Source organism: Panthera pardus, unplaced genomic scaffold (genome assembly GCF_024362965.1).
Source record: "Panthera pardus isolate Hobbes unplaced genomic scaffold, ASM2436296v1 HiC_scaffold_16, whole genome shotgun sequence".
In the NCBI taxonomy this organism is placed as follows: domain Eukaryota; kingdom Metazoa; phylum Chordata; class Mammalia; order Carnivora; family Felidae; genus Panthera; species Panthera pardus.
Window position 1 is genome coordinate 139,124,811 of NW_026526721.1, and position 26,498 is coordinate 139,151,308.

A 26,498-nucleotide genomic window follows, 5' to 3' on the forward strand; every position below is an offset into this window, starting at 1 on the left:
CGATGGCGTTCAGGGTTTCCTGAACGTTACAACCTCAGATTCTGGGAAGAACAATTTTATGTAAACATCTCTGTTTTATGTTAATATCTACCGTAGCCCTCATCCGGAACCCACGGACCATTACCTGGACTCTTGCAGCAGCCAGGAGCCTGATGCGAACAGACATTAGCTTCATCTCTTTTTCACGGGGGCTCATCTGGGTTTGCGGGAAGGACCCAGGTCTGCACGGGGCATCAGCCCTCTCAGAGCCCACGTGCTGCCTGGGAGGTCCTGACCCCGACCCTCTTCAGGATAACCTCTAGGGGAAAGGTACCCAGGCCTTCCTCCTGCAAAGAGGCCTTGTCTCCTTTACTTTGTCCTCAGGGCCCAGCACCTAGACACTTTCCTTTCCTTCCAGCACCCTGGTCTCCACTCCCTGCCTCTCAAGCCTGGAACTGTCTTCTCAGCTCCCCTTTCCTTATCGCTCTTATATTTTAATTAATCAATTAATTAGTTAATTTAGTAAACTCTACCCCCAATGTGGGGCTCAGATTCATGACCCCAAGATCAAGAGTCACATGCTCTACTGACTGAGCCCGCCAGATGCCCCTCCTTATTGCTCTTGTATTGTATTCTAATTCTAATTCTATTCTATTCTATTCTATTCTATTCTATTCTATTCTATTCTAGTCATGTATTTATTTAGTAAACTCTACCCCCAACATGGGGCTCAAACTCACCACCACAAGATTTAGAGTTGCATGCTCCACCTGCTGAGTCAGCCAGGTGACCCTCCTTATTGTTCTTGTAGACAAGCCCATGCACCCTTTTCACAGGTCGCTTTTACCACTAATTGCGGGGAGACTGACTAGAAGAAAGAATATCAGCAAATATGGGAAAGAAGTCTTTTTTGACAATCACGACATTGCTGAATGGCTATTGTGTGGATTAAACGAGGTCATATAGAAAAAGTATCCAGCCCAAGGAAGAGAAAAAAATGGTAGACTTAGAAACATGGGACATGCTAAGCTGAGCTGTCTCAGTAATAACAGCAATCCCTTAATGTTCTCACACTAAGGGTCTAACTCGGAACTATCCAGTGGAAATGTAATGCAAACCGTATGTGTAATAATAAAATTTCTAGCAGTCGTAATTTTAAAAAAGTAAAAGGGGCACCTGGGTGGTTCAGTCGGTACGACTGCGGCTCAAGTCATGATCTCACAGTGTGTGAGTCTGAGCCCCGCATCAGGCTCTGTGCTAACAGCTTGGAGCCTGGAGCCTGCTTCAGATTCTGTGTCTCCCTCTCTCTCTCTCTGCCCCTCCCCAGCTTGCTCTCTCTGTCTCTCAAAAAATAAAAATAAAATAAAAATAAATTTAAAAAAAAAGTAAAAGGGAAGAGGTGAGCTTCATCTTAATAACATTTTTAAACCACATTATCAAGAAAAAAAAAAATAAACCACATTATTTCAACACGTAATCAATGTAAAAAGCTAATGAGATAGTTTGCAATCTTTTTTTTTTTTTTTTTTTTTTTTTTAAAGGAACTCTGTGAGGGAAGTCTGGGTGGTTCAGTCATTTAAGCGACTCTTGATTTCAGCTCAGGTCATGATCCCAGGGGGCTGTGGGATCGAGTTCCGGCATTGGTTAGCAATGAAGAGAGGTTTCATTATTAAACAGAATCCCATTTGAATCCTGGCTTTGCCACTTCCAACTTCCAGGACCTCTGGCAGCTTGCTTAAAGTCTCCCAGCCTCAATTTCCCCATAACTAGAATAAAAGATAAAATCATTCCTACTATTAGAGTGGCTGGAAGGATTAGAGATCAGGTATGTGGAGGCCTACCAAGTGGCTAGCACATCAAAAAAGCTTAATAAATACTGGTTATTCTGGTACAAAGGACTAGGCAGATGTCTCTGCTCAGGAGAAGTGATTACTGCTTCCTTGGGTCTGTGAGCCGAAAATGGGCACTTCCTCCTCTTACCAGTCTTTCCCCTGCACCTTGCACCCTCATGCATCCGGTTGGCTGTCACAGACCCAGACTGCCCAGCCCACCACATTCCTCCCTCTGGAGCCAGGAATCTCTCTCCCCTCCCTGTCTTTTTCCCTGTGAGTTTTGCTTTCTACTGGGTGATCATTAAGCTGGTGGAATCTCCATATGTCTGTGCCAGCTACCTATTACTGCATAAAAATGACCGTAAAACACAGGGGCTTATCACAACATTTATTTTGCTCACAAATCTACAACTTGGGCATAAATTAAACTGCCAGATTTGAGAGGCGTTTTGTGTGCCTATTGGGTGCCAGGCGCTATGCAGATTCTGAGGACATAGACATGAATGTGATTGAGTCCCTGCCTCTCAGGGAGCCAAGAATCTGGTAGAGTCGTACAGAGGTGCCTGCCTACTCTTTCTCTATCAGCCATTCTACTCCTCAGGGAGATCATGCCTCGGGAGTTCCGTGTCAATTTGTGGAGTGTAATTTTTAATCCAGGTAGCATGAGTGTCTTCACCTTTAGGGGCTTTCAAACCCCTTCACCTTTAGGGGCTTTCCCTTTCCCTTCCTAAGGCAGGGAAGACTATAATGTAGATAAGGGTCTGGGTGGGACATCTGTTTCGGAAATGGCCAAAAGGAATTCCCACTACGTAATTTCATTTTAATTCTGAAGGTGGATTTTTTTTTTTAACTTAGAAAAACTTCGCTGTGGTTATTTTTCTCTAAAATTGTACTTAAAAAAAAAGTTTACTTATTTATTTTGAGAGAGAGCATGAGCAGGGGAGGGGCTGAGAGAGAGGGAGGGAGAGAGAATCCCAAGCAGGCTCTGGGCTGTCGTCACAGAGCCCCACGTGGGGCTCCATCTCAGGAACTGTGAGATTATGACCTGAGACGAAACCAAGAGTCAGAAGCTTAATGGACTGAGCCATTCAGGTACCCCACCATAAGTGTACTTTTACAAAACCAGTGCTCTAACCCCTTAGCTACAGAGCCAACAGCTATCAATGTACTTTTTTTTTTTTTTAATGTTTGTTTATTTTTTGAGAGAGAGAGAGCACGCAGGGTTGGGGCAGAAGAGAGGGGGACAGAAGATCGAAAGTGGCTCTGTGGTGACGGCAGAGAACCCCATGTGAGGCCTGAACTCACCAAGCACAAGATCATGACCTGAACCAAAGTTGGATGGTTAACCGACTGAGTCACCCAGGCGCCCCTGTAATTGTACTTTTAAATATTCTGTATTCCACTTTAAGGAAAAACAGTTAAATTTGCAAAGTCCAACATCCTTTAGGGGCTTTTGGTTCATGATTGCTGACTAAGCATGTGTTTATATCTCACCCATACCTAAATCCCACTTAAGTGGCGGAAGACATGTAACAATCATATGAACCTTGTGCCGTGTTGGGAGCTGGATGGGGTGCCACCAAGAGATGAGAGCAGAGAGGAATCTTGAGATGAGATGAATCGCAAAATCCTACAAAACTGGAGGACTCAACCCTATAGAACCCAAACAAAGTGTCTTCCCCAAAAGTGAAATTTCCCAAAAGAATCATGGACAATCCCCAAGGAAAGAAGGCAGCAAGAGCCAGGGCAAGGACTGAGCAGTGGGTGATCAACTTGATCATTTATTAAAAGGCAGAAAAACTAGGCTTTGCTTGTCAGAGGCTGACTCTGGTTTTCCCCTCAGGAAAGCCTGTCGGAACCTGGTTGTAAAAAGCAAGGTTCCCTGAGGGAAACTACCTGAGAAGGTACAGGACCCAGTGCTTCTTGGGTAATGCCCCAGGTAAGCTCTGTTTCCACGAGGAACAGGGAGCTCCATGTCTAGGAGACATTGGAAAGAAAAGGCCACCTGGCTGCATGTGCTACCTCCTGCCCCTCTCACGATGACTAGAGCAAGAACTCACCTTGTCGGAACATGCACTGGCTGGCAGGGATACAGGGAGCGTCCTGTCCAATCTAGGCCATCATCTACAAATATAAACAAAATGCCAAGCATTGCCAGATGCTTGAGGAAAATCACAAGCATGAGAGAAAAGAATCTAAATTGATACAAGAAGCAGAAGAAAGCCTTAATTATGTATTGTGAGTCTCCTCAGAGAGTCAAAGTTCGCAGACCAATAACAGACAAGGAGAAAATATTTGAAAGTCATGTAATGAAAGGCTTATTTTCCATGATATGCAAGGAGATTCTATAAATCAATAAATGAAAAAACAAACATCCTGATACAAAAAGAGACAAAGGATAATAATGGGCCGCTCATTGAAAAATTACAAGCGGTCTCTAAATGGAAACGCTCAGTTTCATTGTTAACTAAGGAAAGACAAATTAAATGAGATATATTTTTGTTTACCAAATTGGCAAATTTAGAAGGTTGGTCACATACGTTTTTGGCGGAGATGTGCAAAAGCAGGAACTCGCATGATGTGGGCGGCAAAGCTCTCTTTGGAAGGCAATTTGGCAATACCTACGAAGATTTTAAATGCGCCTGGCCTCTGACCTGGCAGTTCTACCTTAAGTAATCCAACCTGCAGAAATATTTGTGTGTATGCACAGAGGTACACGTGGAAGAAAGTTTCTGGTCTCAGTCTTTTCAGGAGTAAAAAGCAAAAGAATAGAAACCCGAATGTCCTACAAGACAGGTGCGTTTAAGCGGACCACAATGGTAGACACAATGCTGTCATATTCTTTTCTGAGTGGCTAGTCTATATGTTCTGACACAGAAAGATTTCTAAACTGTATGTATGTGGTAGGAAACAAAAACGTCACAACTAAATATATCTGGTGTGGCCGCATTTCTTTCATTCATTCAGCAAATGTGTTTAGCAATGTCTATGTGATGGGCCCTGGAATAGACGCTGGGGATTCCACATAGAAGGTAACCTTCTAGTGGCCATGGTAGACAATAAATAAATACATAACAAGACAATTCAGATTGTGATGAGCCCCATGAAAGAATAAAGTGGGGGATGAAAGAGTGATTGGGGAAGAGGTTTCTCAGAAGAGGTGACATTTTTTAAAAATGTTTATTTATTTATTTTGAGACAGAGGATGAGAGAGATGGAGTAAACGGGAGCAGAGAGAGAGAGAGAGAGAGAGAGAGAGCGAGAGAGAGAGAGAGAGTCCTGAAGGTGTACTTGAAGAAATAATAGCTGAGAACTTCCCTGAACTGGGGAAGGAAAAAGGCATTGAAATCCAAGAGGCACAGAGAACGCCCTTCAGACGTAACTTGAATCGATCTTCTGCATGACATATCACAGTGAAACTGGCAAAATACAAGGATAAAGAGAAAATTCTGAAAGCAGCGAGGAATAAACGTGCTCTAACATATAAAGGGAGACCTATAAGACTCGTGACTGGTTTCTCTTCTGAAACTTGGCAGGCCAGAAAGGAATGGCAGGAGATCTTCAATGTAATGGAGAAAGAGAGAGAGAGAGAGAGAGAGAGAGAGAGAGAGAGAGAGAGAGAGAGAGAGAGAGAATCCCAAGCAGGTTCTGTGCTGTCAGGGCAGAGCCTGAGGCGGGGCTCTATCTCACAAACTGTGAGATCATGACCGGAGCTGAAATCAAGAGTCGGACGCTTAACCCACTGAGTCACCGGGGCGCCCTGAAGAAGTGACATTAAGAGACACTGAAGGATGGGAATGACCCAGCTCAGTTAGAGGACCTCCTCTTGGGCAGAGGGGAAAATAAGTGCAAAGACCTGGCAGAGGGGAAGGGCTTAGTATATTCAGGCAGGAGACAGAAGTTGCAGAGGGAAAGGAATCATGGTGTGAGAGAGAGGAGGTTGGAGAGGATGTGAGACACTGGTCCAAGAGCAGAGGGTTTGGAATCAGCCTTCGGAGCAGTGATGGTGCTGTCAGCTGAAAGCCGCAAGCAGGGGAGTGGATGGTGGGGAGGGGTGACAAGTCACTGACGAGCCGGGGTACTGAAAGACCCCTGAGGCGCATGCTGCCAGTAGCAAGAAAGAGAACAGGAGTCAAATGGAGAGGAAGACAGTAAGTGGGGAGATTAAATCCTCAATGAATAAAGTGCAGCAAGAAGGCAGCTGGTTGATGGCTGCATGGAGCGATGCCAAGGGGTAGAGAGAGCTGTCAAGACCTTCCAAAGTCATTTAGGTCTTTGAGAGAGAAGGAAGGTAGAATGGTTTGGCAAGAGCTCTGGCAAGCAAAGTGGACCTCCAGTCCCCTTCCTGCCCTCATGCACATGTTTTGGGATGCATAGAGAATGGTCTGGAATGATATCCACCGACCCAGAAATGTGGCTGCTTTGGGTGTGGAACTTTCTCTTTTGACTCATGTGCTTCTGTTTAGTTGGTTGGTTTGTTTTTAATAATGAGTGTCTATGCACACAAAAATTCATTTGTGGGTGTTTTCAGGGCGCCTGGGTGCCTCAGTAGGTTAAGCATCCGTCTCCTGACTTCGGCTCAGGTCACGATATCACAGTTCATGAGTTCGAGCCCTGCTTAGGATTCTGTCTCCCAATTGCTCTGCCCCTCTCCTCCTTGCTCTCTATCTCCCTCTCAAAATAAATAAAAGTAAACCTTAAAAAATGCATTTGTGAGGTTTTTAAGTAGTGAAAATGAAGGATGGGATTATGGTGGGGGTGGGGGGAGCCAACATAAACATTATACGATCCCCAGCACAGCTATTAACAGAATAATTTTCACAGACAATGTGTCTCGGGGTATACAGGTTGGCATTACAGGGCTCCCCAGATCGTATAAAATCAGCCACTAGACTTCTCTGATGGAGGAGTTATGCTCACCTTCCTATCACTGTTCTAATACCAGAAATGAGCAATAAGAAACCATAATGGGTCCAAAGGGGCCATTATAATTGATTGGATAGTCCAAGATATTCTCAAATTTTAAAAGGAGGTGTCATTATGAATTTATCATCCTAAAACTTATCTTGACAAGAGTAAAAAGAATGATCTCTTAAAGCTGATCATCAAAAACAGGAGAGTTTGTGAAATGTTGGGTTCTTCCCAGTCAGTCTCTATTTAAAGTGCAATTTCTTTTGGGGGGCACCTGGGTGGCTCAGCTGGTTAAGTGTCCGACTTCGGCTCAGGTCATGGTCTTGCGGTTTGTGAGTTCAAGCCCCGTGTCGGGCTCTGTGCTTCCGATTCTGTGTCTCCCCCTCTCTCTCCCCCTACCCTGTTCACGCTCTGTCTCTTAACAATAAATAAACATTAAAAAAAAATTTTTTTTTAAAGTGCAATTTCTTTGGGTGTTTGCTCCTCCTCAATCCCCTATCTGCCCTCCTTTCTGGTGAGATTCCTTTCTTGCTTCCCAGAACATTCTAAGAACTGTCTGAAGCCACAGTCTTTGAGGAGATGCTGTGCCATGGCAGCATTTGTGGGTTTTAAATGGGGATGGTTCTTGCCTGCAGGTGGTTTACAGTCTAGCAATGTCCCTCAGGAGGAGGCTAACTCACCTGCTTCCAGAGTGGCTTTACAAGGCCACTCTCAGCTTCTCCCCAAATGTAATGAATTAGGATCTTTGGGGGTGGGGCCTGGAAATCTGCAGACTTTTAACAAGATTCTCCAGGTGATTTTTTTTTTTTTTAAGTAGGCTTCATGTCCAGTGTGGAACCCAACACAAGGCTTAAACTCATGACCCTGAGATCAAGACCCGAGCTGAAATCAAAAGTCAGGGGCCAACCGACTGAGCCATCCAGGCACCCCCCACCAAGGTGTTTCTTTTCTGCTTAGTGAAGTTTGACAAATACTGATGTAGGGGCTCGACTGAAGTAATGAAGGGTCATTCCAGAGGCATAACCATCAACACATTTGCAGGTCATGAAATACCTTCCCTCCTTCTTCTTGATCATGTAGCCTGACACATGCCATTCATGAAATTGAGTTATGCAGTTAATAAGTATAAAGATGTAAAAGAAACTGTCAGGCCAAACTTGTTGCATTGTCATCGAAGTTACACTTTTTTTTTTTTAAAGTCAGCTAAACTGAAACACGGCACATCTATTATGTTGAGTTTTACACGAAATAGTGGATTTTCAATTCTTTTTTGAAGTCGAGAAAAGTCATCTCTCAAATCTTTGAATGTTCTGAACTCTGGCATTTAATCTTTCTACCCTGTAACCTGTCTCGAAGTCCAGTTGAAACCTGAAAAAACAATGCCAGATGTTGTCCGGTATACTCACTTATGATATTTGTCTCTCCTTAAAATAAGCCAAGAAACTTGAGGCACACGAGGCAGAATCAGATCTCAGCAATTACACAGCCTTGTTTGTGGAGCAAATGAAAAAAATCATTACATGTTTTATTGCACCTCAGAATCTATTTACAACTGCCTAGTCATTCTGAGTTTAGATTTTTCTTTGAAATGAAAAGCCCTGTAATAAAAAATAATAGAGAGGGATACTATATTGGAAAACTAGTAATGGAACTGTAAAAAAGAAAAATAAATTATACCATTGCTGTTCTTTAAGATTCACTCAATAGTCACTAAAAAACAAAATTTAGGATCCAGCCAGTGTTCTAGACACTCAACAACAAGCAGTGAATGAAACCAAACAGGCATGTTTGTTCTTATGGAGTTTTTATTCTGGTTGGGAAGGAGACAAATAAATAAATATAGAGAGCATCTTGTGGTGAGAGATGCTGTGAAGACGATTAAGGCAGGGCTAGAAGGTACAAAGTGGGAAAGGGTTTTGGGGTTTTTTTTCGCAGGGAGAGGGTATAACTAATTTAGATGCAGTCAAGGGAAGCCAAGGTGATGTTTAAGCAGAAACCTGAAGAGAGGGAATAAGACAAGCAGCTAGACAGGGAGCAGGGCAGGGAGGCTGGAGGTGGGAGCATGTGGATATGTTCTGGCAGAGAGAACAGCAAGAGCAAAGGCCCTGAGGCAGAAGTGTGCTGGGTACATTTAAGGAACAGCTAGGAGGCCAGTGTGGCCAGAGTAGAGGAAGCGGGGGGAAAAGTAACATGGGATGAAATCAGAAAGGTGACTGGGAATGTCAGCTCATATAGGACCTGGTGGATTTATTTTGATTCAGATTTTGATCAGAGCTGGAAAGCCATTGGAGGGTTTGAAGCAGAGAAGTGACCTGATGTGATTTATGATTTGTAGACGCAGAATGCTAAGAGGTCACAGGTGGAAGCAGAGAGGCTAATTAGGAGGCCACAGCAGGAATCCAGGTGAGAGGTGAGGACAGTTGACTGGGAAGGTAGCTGTGAAGGTGGTGAGAAGTGCTTCCTCTTGGTTGCCAACAGAAGAGCTGACTGGGAAAAGATTTCTCTGTAAACACATGACCTGGAGCAAGCCCATGTTTACTGAGCCCCCTTCTGGTCAGGTGTGCCCTCTGCCCTGTCCGATTTAGCTCTTCACTAGTCCTTCCAAGAGAAGTCTCTGGGTGGTGAGAATCATGCTCATTCCCAGCCATTCTTGCCAAGGGAAACAAGGTCACCTCCAAAGACCTTTCACTGGGAAGATTCCATTGACCCTTCTACACTCTATTCCTTGGGCTTGTAAAGGCAAAATCTCCTTGAGAAAAGAGCCTTGATGAAGACATGATATTTGAATATATGAAAGGACAGAGAACTCAGACAGCTGATTTACCTAGAATATTATTGACTGGCAAACTGTAGGAAAACTCTTTCCTAAAATCCCAGCGTCAGCATATTTGCAAAGGCTGTTAAATGAAACAGGTAGTCCTCCCAGGGATGCTTGTTTTAGCGAATACATCCCCTGGGGCACCTGGGTGGCTCAGTCTGTTAAGCGTTTGACTCTTGATTCCGGCTCAGGTCATGATCCCACGGTTTGTGAGTTTGAGCCCTGCTCTGTGCTCTGTGCTGGCAAAGCGAAGCCTGCTTGAGATTCTCTCTCTTCCTCTCTCTGCCCCTTCCCCCCTCTCTGAATGAATGAATGAATGAATGAATAAATAAATAAATAAATGCAAAAAAAAATACACCCTCTGAAGACTGCTGTAAAGAAATAATCTCATGGTAGAACCTGAAGCATAGAGAGGACATGTTTGGGGCCAAGGTGGGAGTGAAAGGAGATATTCGATTTATATCATTAGGCAGCCGTCCATCTTCTCCACTGATTCATTTATTCATTCGTTAACTCATTAATTGATCCATTCATTCATCCATCAGATTTACTGGATACCTACTATGTGCCAGGCATAGTTCTGAGCACCGGGGTACAGAGACTTAAAAAAAAAAAAGCAAAACAAAACCAGATAATTCCAACTGTGAAGGAGTTTGCACAGCTGGGATGTCACCTGTTATTCTGTGTCCCAGCATGGATGTGCGTCCTCTGCAGGGCCCCAAAGCCACTGAACCCTGGCGGTCTCCTTCATCTGTCTTCACCCCCCCAACAAGGCTTTCTCTCCAACACATGGGTCTACCACTGAAATCAGCTTCAGTGCACAGGGCACAGTGCACAGTGCACAGTGTGAAGCTTCAGCTTCACAGGGCAGTTTTAATCTTAATTCTTAAGTTCCAGTGGAAGGAATCAAAACTAGATGGAAAGAACTTTCTGATCCAGAGACTGAGCCCTGGAAAGCAGCTTGTGTATTCGCTGGTTTAAAGTATTTTAAACAGGCCCACCATGTAAATATGAAGAGAAAAAATTCAGCATGCAAATACATACAGATAGAATGATCCCTATTTGGTGAAAAAAAAAAAGTATATACATACACACACATGTGAAGAGAAAATACGGAAAGGAAACACAACTGAATGTTTCTTGGGTTACCTCAGGATAGTGGATTCACAGGAGAATTTTTGTGTTTCCTTTACCTTTTCTTCATTTCCCAAATTTCCCATACTGAGTATTATTATTCAAAAGGAACTTTTTGTAAATTAGTTTTTAATTATTGCTACCGCTTATGGAGTGTCGTTTACTCAAACTTCAAAAAGCCTCTAGAGACCTTTGTAAAGCGGCTGGTAAAGTTCCTTGAATGCTCAGCGATGATCTTCAGCCCATCTTCATTTTACTGATGAGCAACTGAGCCTCAGGAAGGTAAACATCAGGTCCCGGGAGGCTCAGAATGAGAACGCGCGCTCGGGGCAGCAATATCAGTGGTAAATCCTGAGCAGGACTAGAATGCATGCACCCATCACCCTTGCTAAGGTGCAGATTAGCACACGTGCCTGGTGCTGCTGGTCCACAGACCACACAGGAGGAGGCAGGGTCTGGAGTCCGAGGCCTGTGTTAGGTTCCCGGCTCTATGACTGATTAGCTGGGAGGTGCCTTACCTCTCAGTGTCTCCGTTTCCTCGTCTGTCAGTGAGTCACGAATGCTAGCGTCTACTTTGACAGGTGGTTATGAAAGTAAAATGAAAAGATGTTATCTGTGGAGCATTTAGCACGGTGTCTGGTCCACACGAGTGCTGAGTAAATGTTAGACATTTTTCACAAACCCAGTCCTCGTTCCCCGAGTTACACCACCCTTAGTCTTCAATATCCGCCAGACTTACTGGAATCTATCAATGCCTCTCTTATTCCAACTGCCCCAAGCACAGTCTCAACTCACCCACACATAGATGTAAATATTGTCTAAGGGGCCTCTGTTTGCAAGAAGGCCCAAGAAAATACTAGGTCTTTCTTTGCTACAGAAATTTACTTTGCACTTTTTTTTGAAAGGTAAGGGATCTTTGGTTGAAATGTTTGCTTGGGGGCTGAGTATTAAAATTTATGTTCCTGAACCCACCGAAATAATTTTCTGTGAAAATTTCAGTTTTAAAAATTAGTGCAAAGAACCTTGAAGGAAGAAAAGGGGGGGGGGTCGGTTTGTTTGTTTCACAGATACTTCAAACGGTTTCCTCTTAACACAGATGGAAGGAGAGGGTGGTGACAGGGAGCAAAGAGCAAAGGGGGAGGAGAGAGTAGGGGGAAGTAAAGAAGACCCACGAAAGAAGCCCTGTTCCACTGACGCACTTTCTGCCTCATTACGTTAATTCTCTGAGATCCCCCAGCGTCAGAGGAGCAGAGCTTCCTAGGCGAATGCTGATTGTCTCACTTGCTCAGGTAAAGATCAACAAAGAGGAAGAGACTAATTAGGATGGATCAGAGACCAGTCACCTGAATTTTGTTTTCCTCTTCTTTGCCCCCATAAAGGATGGATGAGGAGGGAGAGGTGGGACACTGCCTCCTGATGGTTACTGGAACGTGCCCACCTGGCCATGTGCTCAAGCCCAGCTCTTTTGTAAGTGATGACTGTCTCCAGGGTGACTGAATGGCTTAATTCTATTATCTGGCTGTTGGCTGTCAGTCTAGACAGAGTCTTGGCCAAAGTGTGGCAATGGCTGCGATGGAGATAAAGAAGAGCAAGGAGATTCCAAAGGTTTCCGGGGGCTTCCAGGGGCCTTTTCTTGGATTCCCTGAGGGTGTGTTGTGGCTGCTGGCCTTCCTTGCTCCATAGGTCCACCCATGGGAGCCTGGCTTCATGAAAGTCCTTCTCTGGCTATAGTTTGTTTTGTTCTGGTGGGGGGCATCAGGGACCCCTGAATTCTTTCCACAACACCACCCTTCTCGTACAGCACATTTAGGTCCCCCCACCGACTAGATGAACACAATAAATAGCAGGGGCCAATAAATGCCCCATGATGACAGCACCAGAAAGCACTGTACAGTTCACAGAGCCCCACCCCATGTGACCTTGTTTGATCCTTAGGACAACCCGTGAGGTATGTCTTAAGAGCATCATTTTATAATTGAGAAAACAAGGATCAAAGATTAGGTGACTGGACCCAATCCCACAGAATGTGAAGTGTTGACTAACAGTGAGGCAACCAAGTACAAAATGGGAAGTAAATAATATATATCTAACACAGAATACATAAATGTTCCCCAACTGAACGGTGAAGTTTGGTGAGATTTACCTTCTGGTCAAGCTGAGGCTATTTTGGGCAAACAGCTTACTATTTATGCACCTCTGTGTACTTTTCCATCTGTGACTGGTTTGACAGCTGTTTGTTCATTCACTCATTCATTCATTTATTCATTCAACAAATATTTATTGATTGGCTGCTGGGTGAAACCCCAGAGGATGGGAAAGAAGACACACTGACCACCAGAGCTTTGAAGGGGAGGCAGAAAGGGGAGGGATGCCAGAGCGGCTGTGAGAGTCTTTGAGAAGAATGTCCACAGGCTGTTCAGGAGGGTGGGGAGGAGAGCCTTCCCCCCACCCTCCCCCCACCGGGGAGTGGTGAGAATCTTCTTCTGCTGCTGGTGAGGAAATGTGACTCTGGGTCCCCGCTTCGAAAGCTGCGTTTTGCGATCCCGTTTCTCTTGTTGGATTGTTCGAGGTTCAGCGCAAAGCATTCTACTCGGTTACGAGTTTGCACGTTCTTAGGGTTTGAAATTCAGCTGAGGAAAATTGCAGTCATTATTTCTTGTCATCTAGGGATAGCTGGGGAGGTTGGGCTCTGGAGTCAGTCCTGAGTTTAAATTCTGGCTCGGCCACCTAACTTCTGTGTAACTGCTCACAGTTACTTACCTCTTTGTAAGACTACATTTTCTCATCTGTAAGTAGGTGATAATAAATGCAGCTACCTTAAAGAGCTGTTGCAGATATTAAATGGAATCATGCAAGTAAAGCGCTTAAGACATAGTAAGCAATCCATACATTTTTCCCCCCCAAAAGATCATCTTTAGGAACTTTGGAGTGGAAATAGGTTATGTGAGATTTTTGAGAGGTCATCTTTTTCTTTTTAAAATTTTTTAAATATTTATTTATTTCTGAGACAGAGAGAGAGCATGAGCAGGAGAGGGGCAGAGAGAGAGGGAGACACAGAATCGGAAGCAGGCTCCAGGCTCTGAGCTGTCAGCACAGAGCCCGACGCGGGGCTCGAACTCACAGACCGGGAGATCATGACCTGAGCTGAAGTCGGACGCTCAACTGACTGAGCCACCCGGGCGCCCTGAAATCATCTTTTTCTTTTTAGTACCATCCAGGTATGTTAAAAGACAATTATACCTTTTTGATTTTTTGATATAGTTACCTTACCACTGTTTGCTATAATTTTGGTGTCCCTCCCCCACATTGGGTTCATGTATATATTTTTAAATCTATTTCAAAGATCTTACTGGCTTTTATGTAAATATAATAAATATTTCCAGGGTGAGAATTATCGCAGCTACCAAATAACATTTTGTATCTCTGGGGTGCCTGACTGGCTCAGTCAGAGGAGTGTGTGACTCTTGATGTCGGCGTTGTGGGTTTGAGCCCCATGTTGGGTGTAGAGATTAGTAAAAATAAACTTTAAAAAACATAAACATTTTGTTATATCTGATATTTGAAGCAGAATGGAAAGGCAGGGGAAAAACCTCCTAGTGACTTGAGTGGCAAAGATGTTTTGAGGAGTACACTTAGTTTACACAGCTATCTTTATTGTGTGCAGACATAAAACATGATGGGTCTCGTGTTGAGCGTTCTGGGGGTTAGAAGGCTGTTTGCCAAATGTGATTTCACACCTTGGAGAGGACAGATGCTCATCTGAAAGGTTTCACTCAGAGGACTCACTGATGGCCGTGCCTCTTAAAGGTAGCCTTAATCATAGCCTTTAAAAAAGAAATCATATGGTCATTATGTTTGGGTATGTTTGGGTATATTTGGGACCAACTAACTCTCTTGATTCAAAAACACTGAGAAAACCAAAACATTTCTTTTCTTTTCTTTTTTTCTTTTTCTTTTTTTTTTTTTTTTTTTACAGAAACAGCAGAACAGATCCTTCCGGAAGCTACATGGTCTGTTAATATTGTTTTAGGACCAAGTAAGTGAAGCTATTTGGAAATCAATATTTAAACATTCTTATGAAGTGAGCCATATGTCAAGTAAAATGGGACAAAAAGAGTAGAATCGTAAAAAAGAAAATACAGAATATCTGTTTATGGTGTTACTTCATATGTCTATTTCCCTCTAGGCAAAGTTTTTTATTATTGTTGATGTGATTCCTTTTATTCTGTTGTCAGTACCACCAGAGCAGGTAAGTAATAAATGATTCTGATTGTTGTTTTATACCCATATTGTACATCTTCCCCTGTAAATGCCTATTCATTTCGTGGATATGAAAGTGACAGAATAACATCAGTGAAAGTCTGAAAAAAGAAAAAGAAAAAAACAAAACCAGAAAACATCCTCTCAGTCTCCTAACACAACGACTGGTATTTCTGTGTTGATACTTCTGTGTAGTACTCACGGTGATTTCCTGCCCAGGCTCTGCGGTCAGGGGGGGTGGAGCTTGCGTCCCTCCTCCTCCTCCTCGTAACAGTGGTTTGACCTGTGCCAAATCGCTTCACTCTCTGTGCTCAGTCTCCTCACCTGCACAATAGAAATGCTAATAATAATGCCTACCTCTTGTGGTTAGCATGAGGATTAACCGGAACAGTAAATGGAAAACTCTTGCATGGGGCTTGACATAGTGATTGCTCAATAAATGGTAGTTATTCGTGCTGTTACCATTATTTTCTCCTGTGGTCCTTACCATAACCCTGTGAAGTTAGAGAGTCAGTATTGGTGTTATCTCTCATAAGAGAACTGAGGATCTGAGAGGGTAAATGACATTCACAGTTCTGGTCCAGTGGTATTTTTTAAGACAAACGTGAAATGGTACACGTTTCTGCTTCTCAAGAGATTCCTTTTAAGGGACGAGTTCACTGCCTCCTGATGTGATGCAACGGGAGGTACAGTGTCACCTGTGACTTCCTTGACTCTCTTGCCAAAAAGGTTTAACTGGAATGAATCACACCTTTCTATGACACCTCAAATTTACCGGGCATACAAACGGTAGAGGGGTTATATTAAATGGTACTATGAAGAAAAACAGTCAAGCAAATGCATAATGTGGAACATTCTACAATACAAACTGGCATGTCTTTTCAATGACTCAATGAAAATGCCACAAGGAATAAAAAGGGAAAAGAGGTGAAACAGTTGGGGGATTGTTCTAAATTAAAAAAAGACAAAGCAGGGGTGCCCGGGTGGCTCAGTCAGTTAAGCCTCTGACTTCAGCTCAGGTCATGATCTCATGGTCCATGAGTTCGAGCCCCGCATGGGACTCTCTGCTCTCAGCACAGAGCCTGGTTCAGATCCTCTGTACTCCTCCTCTTTCTCTGCCCCTCCCCTGCTTACATGTTTTCTCTCTCTCTTTCTCAAAAATAAATAAACATTAAAAAAATGAAATGAGGGGCGCCTGGGTGGCGCAGTCGGTTAAGCGTCCGACTTCAGCCAGGTCACGATCTCGCGGTCTGTGAGTTCGAGCCCCGCGTCAGGCTCTGGGCTGATGGCTCGGAGCCTGGAGCCTGTTTCCGATTCTGTGTCTCCCTCTCTCTCTGCCCCTCCCCCGTTCATGCTCTGTCTCTCTCGGTCCCAAAAATAAAAATAAAAAAAAAAAAAGAAAAAAAAAAAAAAAGAGTAATGTTTAAAAAAAATAAATAAAATAAAATAAAATAAAAAATAAAAAAATGAAATGAAATCTATAAAATAAATAAAATAAAATAAATAAATAAAAGAGACAGAAGAAACAAAAGCACTTTAATGGTCTTTAATAGAATACTGATTTGAACCTAAAAGGAAATTAGAGGATTGAATATGTATGGAATATTTAGACAATAGCGGGGAACTATTGCTAGTTTTGTCAGGTGTGATAGTGGTATATGGTTATTTTTTGAAGAAGCATGTTGAAGGATTTAGGGGCAAATTGTCTTGCTGTCTGTCATTGTAAATGATATAGCAAAAAAAAAAAAAGATAAAGTAAATATGACAAATACTATCAATTCTTGAATGTGAGTGGTATGGTGGGTATATGGGGATCTTTGCACTATTCTTTCTCTTTTTATGAATGTTTGAAATTTTTCCTAATAAAAAGTAAACAAATAAAACAAAAGGAGACTTTTTAGAAAGCAGAAGCTGTAGGGGCGCCTGAGAGGCTCAGTCAGTTGAGCTTCCACTTCTTGATTTGGGCTCAGGTCATGATCTCACGGTTTGTGGGTTCCAGCCCCATGGGGGGCTCCGTGCTGACAGCATGGAGTCTGCTTGGGATTCTTTCCCTCTGTCTCTCTGCCTCTTCTCAGCCCCTCTCCCACACACACACTCTCTCTCTTTCTCAAAATAAATAACTAAACGTAAAAAAAAAAAAAAAAAAAGCAGAAGTATTAAAGTATTAAAGTATTAAAGTTGTTCTGGAGTGCCTGGCTGGCTCAGTGGATAGAGCATGTAACTCTTGGCTTGTGGTGGTGACTTCAAGCCCCACATCAGGGGTGGAGTTAAACAAACAAACAAACAAACAAACAATCAAAGTTGTTTCAGAGACAGCTCAGTACCACATCCAAATGTCCTCTCGGGGACAGTAACATATGGCACAGCTTTGCCTTCACATCTTACACAACTGGGAATTTCATGTATGTTTCATAAGGAAACAGCCAAAAATCCTCTATTAAAAACAAAACAAAACAAAACAAAACAAGACAAAACAAAACAAAAACACCTTACACTCGTAAGGAAATCCTTGCTAGCCATTCCTATAGAGGGCCAAACCTGAATTATCTAGTTTGGGCCCTATATAACATTTAGATGTGCAATAAATAAACAATGAGATGCCTTCAATAATAGTGTGTTTATAATATAAACACACTGGAGCTGTATGCAGATTTTCTTTTTAAGAAGAGGATGGTTGGTGATTTGGGGAAAGATCAATCCATACACAGGGACAGAGCTAAGAAAAACCTATAGAATTGGAATTCCATATTCTGGGCTCTGGGCTTTCTAAGTCACTCATTTGCAAATGAGACAGTTTGAGGAGAGTAAATGTCTTCACCTCCAAGTTCATAAAATCTGTATTTTATTTTCAAACCAAGTTCAAAGGAATATCACAAGTTTTCATTTCATTCTCTAGCAGTTTCCAAAAATAACATCTTCAATATATACCTCTTAGACCAACCCACTAACCCAAGGATTTATTTTAAGCTAAGACACAACTGGAACTAAATAAACTCTAAATATTGGAATGTAAAACTCCTAATCTCCCCACCTATATTGCTCAAGGACACAGTGGTGCCAAGGAGTGACCCAGAGCTGTGCATAAGTGGCAATATTCGAGGGTTTCTGACTATAAATCTTTATGTAATTATATGAAAAAAATTGTTTTCATAGACAAGTTATGGCTCTCAATCCCTGAATATAATAAAAATTTAGATCTCTAAGAAAAGGACAAATATCCCCTCAAATCGTGCAGTTCTAAATCTTGCCCCTAGAATGGACCTAAAAACCTGAGCCGATGTTGCAGAAAATGACTTTTTCAAACAAGAAGTGATTGCGATGGTTTTATTGCTTCTGGGAGTCCAGTGTGCAAATCTTATAGGGGAAAATAATCATGTTAAGGAGCCTAAACATTTTCACCAACATTTTCCACACTTGCCCACACTGTGATTGACAGATTTCACAGAGAGGTTCTTCGTGTTTTAAACTTCTTTGGAAATCCCAACCTGTCCACAGCCAGTTTTCTTTTAGATCTCTTCATTTAACACTTTTAAGAGGTTGGACTAACCATCCATCTAAAGAGAAAGGGAATTCCGTGTAATAGACACAAATCCTCTGAAACGACCCTTCACCTGACAGTTTTCCAAACAATTTAAGTGAAAGTGTCACATACTTGGGCCATTCTGACTCACTCATTTAGAGAGCAACATTTCTGGGCAAAACCCAGATGTTTTCTGACTTACTTGTTTGTTCATGCTCTTTCGGAGGCTCTTGCCACGGTAAAGATCAATCAACAGGTGGTTACTCGGCTCCAAGAGCTTGGCATTGGGCTGGAGCTGGAATAGGGCAACTGTCCTCCCCTCCCTTTGCTTACGGTTTCTTAACTGAAAGAAAACAATACAAAATAGTATATAACTGAGGTTTATCTGCATCTACTCTTCTAGTTTATTTATTTATTTTTTCTTCTAGTTTATTAACTCTGGAACAGCCAAAGAAAGTCTGCGGTCGCTGAATTGAGCCTCGAAAAATACATTAGATTCAACTGATGATAGCTACCATTTATTGGGCACTTGGGCCATGCCAGGCACCTGGGCTAAACATTTTACAGACATTTCTCACTTAACCTTCAAAAGATCCTATGAAGTGAGCTTTATTATTTCAGTTTTACATATGCAACAACAAAGGTTCAGCAGATTGAGGAACTTTCCAGAGGTCATGCTAGTAAGTGGCAGTGCAGGTATAGAAACAGGTCTGTTCAATCTCTTAACTGCCCTGAACCACGCTCGTCCCTTAGATGGGGAAGTAGGGAAGAATGAAGCAGTGGGAAAACGGGGCAAGGATGTTCTCCAACTTTCAGCCCAGGTTGGGAGACAACCTGTGGGAAGCCAGTGCTGATGGGTGTAACCTCAGCCACAAAGCCAAAGTGGTCATGCCCCACCATTTTCCTGGTTTTCCTCTTCACCAAGATCTAAAAAGACTTCTCAAGGTGAGTAAAGTCAGGGATAAAGAAGGGGATATAGGAATCTCCACTTCTATTCTTACAATCACACTGGGCAAATATCTGTCACCATTGCACTGTAAGATTCAGGATTGCTTTCAATTCAGTGAGTAATTTAGGAAGCAAGAGGGGCGTGTGTGTGTGTGTGTGTTTGAGTAGTAAATCTGGGTCCAGTCTAATATACAATGTGGAATGGATATCAAAGACTCTGACACAGCCCAGAGCCATAGAAAGCAGTGCTGTGTAGACAGAACATGAGCATGCTTGCCTTCATAGGCGTTACCTCTGGCTTCTGTGGCCTCTGTCAGTTGCTCCATGTTTGAGGGGTAGACATGTAGATTCTATAAGTTTCCACAGTCCACTTGGATTCTTCCAAGGAAAAGGGCTTCGTTCTGCTGCTAATTAGTTGCCTGATTTCCAAAAACTCATCTTGCATCTCTGGTGTTCAGTTGCTTCATCTGTCAATAGAACAGGGCACATCTCATGATCTCAGAGCTCTTCCAAATTGGAATTCTGTAACTCTGATGTCAACACTGTATTCCTGTCCGCCCTTGGGGCCTGGGAGTCACTTTAGGCCTCGCCCTCGGGTCACTTCCCCTGGGAACAGCCACACAGACTCCACATGCCCCAGTAGACCGCTGGGTAGTGTAATCATACATATGTGAATGATGGAACATCACAGGAGGTGGGAAAAGGGAAAATAGTACTATTAGAGACAAGGATGGTTTTCTTCCCATACCTCAGTTAATCTTTTATTGTGTGTCTACTAAGTGCTAAGCATTGTACTACATAGTTCTAAGCAGACATAGTTTTCTGCTATCACGGGACTTACATTCACAGAGTTTTAAACAGTGATTAATTAAAGTAAGCTCAGAGAATTAGGAATTTGGAGCTGCTTCCTTACGCCTGTACTCTTCAATAGCTTCCTCCTGGTTTCCCTGACTCCTTTCTCTCCTTTCTGGCTTTTCTATCAAACTAATCTTCTTAAAATACCCGTTAGGCTAAAATGTCTCTAATGTCTTTCCCTGGTACCTTTTTATCCTGTAATGAAATCCAGGCTTCTTAGCTCCCCATGAAGCCCCTCTGCAAAGTCAAGGTACCCACTTTTCATTCTTCTGTCATCCAATCAACTTTTCTGAGTCCTTCAACCAAACTAGCTTATTTGTGGGCACCCCAATCACTTCTTGGGGTTTTCTGCTTCCCCATATATTTTTGTTCTTTTAAAGATTTAGTGGGTAGGCATGCCTGGGTGGCTCAGTCAGTTAAGCGTCCAGCTTCAGCTCAGGTCATGAGTTCGCCATTCATGAGTTCAAGCCCCGTGTCAGGCTCTGTGCTGACAGCTCAGAGCCTGGAGCCTGCTTCTGATTCTGTGTCTCCCTCTCTCTCTCTGCCCCTCTCCCGCTCACACTCTGTCTCTTTCTCTCAAAAATAAATAAATATTTAAAAAATTTTTTAAAGATTTAGTGGTTAGATTTAAAATGTACTTGGGGTGCCTGGGTGGCTCAGTTGGTTAAACATCCGACTTCAGCTCAGGTCACGATCTCACGGTCCGTGAGTTCGAGCCCCGCGTTGGGCTCTGGGCTGATGGCTCAGAGCCTGGAGCCTGCTTCTGATTCTGTGTCTCCCTCTCTCTCTGACCCTCCCCCGTTCATGCTCTCTGTCTCAAAAATAAATAAACGTTAAAAAAAAATTTTTTAATGTACTAAAGTAATGCACACTTATTTTAAGAAATAAAACAATACAGATATGAAATGCATTAGTAATTTCTCCATTTCATTCCCTCTGACAGAAGCACTGTATTGTTTCTCTAAATTTAAAGAAAATCATACAAGTAATAAAGAAAACATCCACACACCCTTTACCCAGATTCACTAATTTGTAACATTTTGGCACATTGGTTCTGTTCCCTCCCTCCCACTCTCTCTCCACCTCCACCCCAACACACATTGTTAATTTTTTTCTGAGTTATTTAAATAGTTTACACACATCATGCCTCTTTACCCCTTAATGTCCCAGTGTGTGTTTCCTAAAAACAAAAATATCCTCAGTATAATTATCAGTTTCAGGAAATTTAACGTTGATACAACACTTTTATCTAACTTCCATACTCTATTTTTTTCAATGGATTCAATTCTGTCTTTTACAAATTTTTTTGCCCCATCCTGTACAGAATCTGGTCTAGAATCACATATTACGTTTAGCTCTCATGCTTCTTTAGTCTCCTTTAATCTGGAATCTTGTTTTTCTTTGTCCTTCATGCCAGTGACATTTCTGAAGAACGAAGTCCAGTTTCATTATTTTATAAGTTTTTAATAATAAAATATTTTCTACTCTATGATTTATATATATATTTATATTTTAATAATAAAGTATTTGGAGTCTGGTGTTTTCTCTCTCTTTTTATTTTTATTATTTTTTTAAAGTTTATTTATTTTTGAGACAGAGAGAGAGCATGGGTGCAACAGAGGGAGGGGGAGGGGCAGAGAGAGGGGGACAGAGGATCCATGGAGGGCTGGGACTCACAAACCCTAAGATCATGACATGAGCCAAAGTCTGACCTGGTTTAACCAACTGAACCACCCAGGGGCCCCTCCCTCTAACTTTTTAAATGTCATTTCCATCCCTGTGAATGCCTCTTTATCCACCCAAGTCCTACTTGTCCTTCAAGGCTTAGTTATAATCCCTTTTCCCCTGGCCCTTGCTGGAGGCCAGAGAGTACCTCTTAGACTTCTTTACATCTGCCAGGACACCCAGCACTGTGCTTAGTACACACAGGGCAATTAATAAATATTTGTTGATTAATTGATTTGTGGCTGAGACATGAGTACTGTCCTCTGCAAAGACAGAACTTTTCATGTAGGCTTAGCAAGTCAAGATTGGTATCTTTGCTGCCTCTTGCTTCTGGGGTTTTGCAATTATTGAGGTAAGTTTTGGATTCAAAACTGGATCCTTGGCTATAGATTTGGCTACACCATGGAACTGCGGGGGGAAATGATGTTTAAAAAGTTTCTCAATAGATAATTAACAGCATGAAATAAAAGTAATTTTCCCTACTATTTCATTCCTCCCAAATTTTAGTAAACTGAAAAAGTGGTAAGTTAAAAAATGTTTTTAATGGTTATTTATTTTTGAGAGAGAGAGAGAGAGAGCGCGTGCGCACGCGTCGGGGAGGGGCAGAGAGAGAGGGAGACACAGAATCCAAAGCAGGCTCCAGGCTCTGAGCTGTCAGCACAGAGCCCGATGCGGGACTCAAACCCACGAACTGTGAGATCATGACCTGAGCCGAAGTCGGATGCTTAACCGACTGAGCCATCCAGGTGCCCCATGAAAAAGTGATAAGTTTTAAAAAAGGTTTCATAGATCAATGAACCAAAACTGGTTGAATTGCAATCCAGTATATTTCAATATAGTCTGTCCTTATGGTATCAATGTATAGGAGGTTGAAGAAGGCTGGTTTATTTAGAGAATAGGCTGTACAGAGGAGATTATAAATTATAAATTGAGAGAATGCTTTCCTACTAAGCGCTATCTATTTGCCAACATCATACAAACCTTTTTGCCCTTGCCTGAGAAAGCACTAGACTCTTATCAAGTCTTGGTAAATTTTGAAAATCACATGGTTGTTCAATGCCTCCATGTGGTAGAAAAAAATAATTTAGCTCTTTCCAGCTTCCTGTGATAGCAACCTTTAAGACCAGTAAAGTCTAACAATGCTTAGGGTCCTTCAAAGGGATCAGTGTTTTTTTTAAAAAAAGGCCTACAGAAAAATGGCCCAAATTGAAGATAAAAGCCCCAGATCTCATTAGGCTTCATGGAATTGACCCTTCTTTTCGAACCTTCCTTATCTTTCTGTATAAGAAATGGCATTTTTCAGGCAAAGGAGCATCATAAAAGAAAACAAGTGGCCTGAAATCTGCAGTGAGTCCATCTTTTCAGAAAGTCTTTATAGAAATTCTTTTTAAATTCCAAACATAAGATTTTTTTTTCTTTTGACAGAAAAAGGAAATCCTTTCTATCCAGCCACAAGGTAAGTTGAAAACCCCTTATTAACAAGTGTTAATTTGTTTGACGATTCTTTAGATATGAAATTGGCCAAAGAGAATGGTCAGCTTTATGAAAGACTTGAAGTTCAATTTAAGCAACAAGCCAAAAATAGGAGTGCTCAAAAGTTAGACAGGGTCTCTTTCTTTTGAATCAATGATATCATTTCACCTACTAGGGATCAGTCAGCACCTTGATCTTCAAGTGCTTCTACTTAAAAGTACTTAATACTCTAAAGATGGCTTGAAGAAGAGAGTTGGATTATTCTGAGAATCAGGAATAGGCATTAGTAAAAACTGAAGCCTACTTTCTCAAAGCTCGGGGATATCACGGTGTTGCACCACTTGGGCTTCGGTAACTGGATGCATCTTTTAAATGTAAATTGAGCATTCCTATCAAAGCATCCAATGTATATGTATGCATTTGCTTGTGTTAGCATAGCCAACCATAGAGCTGGGGGGGGGGGGGAGGGGAGGGCAGAGGGATATTTTCCAGGTGTACCTTTTGATTTCTTTAGAACAATATAGCATGAGAATGTATTACCTGTTTAAGATGCATCCATAAATATGAAATAAACAAACAAGAAGGATTTTTCTCAGAATGGGGAGATGGGAACTTTGGTGGTGGTCATTATTTGGCTTAAGTAAATGTTATAAAAGCAGTGATTCTTTAACTTGTTCCCTTTTTTTCACTTTCCCAATTGTCTTGATTGTTAATATGGTCTTGAAAATATTATCTGACTTTTTTTAAGATTTTATTTTTAAGTAATCTGTACTCCCAACGTGAGGCTTAAACCTACAACCCTGAGATCAGGAGTCACACACTCCACCGACTGAGCCAGCCAGGAGCCTATAGAGTTCTTTTATATTTAATACATATATTGTATATTAATATATATATTAATATATAATGTATATGTTATATTTAATACATATGTTAATATATACTTTAATGTTTGTTTACAATTTTTTTAATGTTTATTTATTTTTGAAAGAGAGAATGAGAGACAGGGCACAAGTAGGGGAGGGGCAGAGAGAGAGAGGGAGACACAGAATCCAAAGCAGGCTCCAGGCTCTGAGCTTTCAGCACAGAGCCCAACAGGAGGCTTGAACTCCCGAACCGGTGAGGTCATGACCTGAGACGAAGTTGGATGCTTAACCAACTGAGCCACCCAGGTGCCCCAATACACATTTTTTAACTGAGGCTTCCCCCTCTACCGCCGCCCCTCCCCCCCCTGCCCCCAAATTGACAAAACTGACAAAATCATCTGCAGTCAGCATGAGCCATAAACCACAATTTTGCCACCGACTTGCTGCATGACCTTGAACAAGACCTACAGGCTTTGTCTTAATTTCTTCACCTAGAACATGAGGAATTTGAACTTGATTATATCTTAGGCCCCTTCTAGTAAACAAAATTCTATTATTCCTTGACTCTTTCTTTCTCTTAGGAGGTTTTTTATATTTGTCATCAATTCTAAGTCCTAAAGACTCAATGTCCTAACTAATTCCTGAGAATTAGTATCAGGGTGGGATTATTAATAATTTACTTTGCGTAACAGCTAACAAACCATCCTTATTTTAAATACACATTGTTTTTTCTAACAACTCTGCCAGTGGGTACAGCACAGGTAGTCTTTCTCTTTATAGATGATGTAACTGAGGCTCACAGAGGTCAATTTAACTCTTTAGGCCTTGTAGTTAATATGTAAAACTGGAAGGTTGCAAATGAACTTTTAGTTTTTTTATGATTCAGACAACTGTATATTTCAAATGAGCTGATGTAATGATTAGTCTTTGAGAGCAGTGAATTCTTTTCTAAACATTTTGGGGTTTTTAATTCCCCCTCAGTAGGTCATTCTCAAACCATAAAGCACTAGCCAGGGTTAGAGATAAGGACTAGTAACACAAAAGAGGGCTAGTATCCCTCTAGACTGGTGGTTGGGAAAACATTTATAGAGAAGGAGCCCTTCAATTACATGATTTGTTTCCCCAGGGTCCAACCCAAGCATCAACAGTGAAACACCAACTATCGTTTTCAGGTTTTTTGGTTTTTTTCTTTAAATATTATTATATTTAGTATCCAAGTATATGATATATGCAAACAAAAAATAAAGAAAAAATTCTCCCACTGTCCTAGCCATATCAATGAATCAAACATTTTATTTTCCTGTCTTCTCTGCCAGTTCTCTTCTTTAAAAAAATTTTTTTTAATGTTTACTTTTGAGAAAGAGACACAGCACAAGCAGGGAAGGAGCAAGAGAGAGAGGGAGACACAGAATCGGAAATAGGCTCCAGGCTCTGAGCTGTCAGCACAGAGCCCGATGAGGGGCTCGAACTCACAAACCCTGAGATCATGACCTGAGCCAAAGCCGGACGCTCAACTGACTGAGCCACCCAGGCGCCCCTCTCTTTTTTATACACATATATATTTTTTACTGGTTGTACTCATAGTGTGTACATGGATTTTAAAGTATCAGAAACTCAAATTTTTGTTAGAGGAAGTCTCAATTTTAATAACTGTTTTTAGATTATTTCCTTCATCCCAACTCGGTTGGGATGAAAATTTCACATTTGCTTATTGTTTTCCTCTGAATTTATGTATTTTTCATCAGAAACACAAAATATATACAACCTGGTTTTAGAAAGATTTTTTTGGTTGCTGTTTTCAAATAACATAGAACAGGGAATGTCATTTCAAAAACTATATATATTCTACCAGGACTCCTTAAACCAAACACATGTGTGGGGATCTTTCAAAATTTCTATGTATTTGAGTGACTGAGGGATAGCTCTGTCTGAAGGTAGGAGGCTGGAGGCTGAAATGATGACTTACAAATTTTTCCCACATTTTGGACTTCTTGATTCTATGACAATTCCTGGTAGATTCAGGTTTCCTGGTAAGGGTTAAGAAGCATGCACATATTACTTTATGAACCATGATAAAGTTGGAGTTTTAAAGTTGAGGACTAGAAAGGCTTTAGGTGGGTGGTAAGAAGGCTTGTTTTCCAGGTTAGTGGATATGCCGTAAGCTTTATCACCTTGTT

At 41.8% G+C, this 26,498-nt stretch overlaps 1 long non-coding RNA gene across 2 annotated transcripts; it reads right to left on the minus strand.

Annotated features, from left to right (window-relative positions):
* Positions 1-12,941: 12,941 nt before the first annotated feature.
* On the minus strand, positions 12,942-19,864 carry LOC109251407 (uncharacterized). Of its 2 annotated transcripts, none has more exons than XR_002073514.2 (4): positions 19,695-19,864; positions 18,657-18,797; positions 15,137-15,258; positions 12,942-13,304 (listed from the first exon to the last, which is right to left on the minus strand). It is a non-coding gene; the product is annotated as an uncharacterized LOC109251407 (long non-coding RNA). The 2 variants fall into 2 exon arrangements; XR_002073515.2 differs by lacking the exon at positions 12,942-13,304 and adding an exon at positions 14,644-15,035.
* Positions 19,865-26,498: the final 6,634 nt, after the last annotated feature.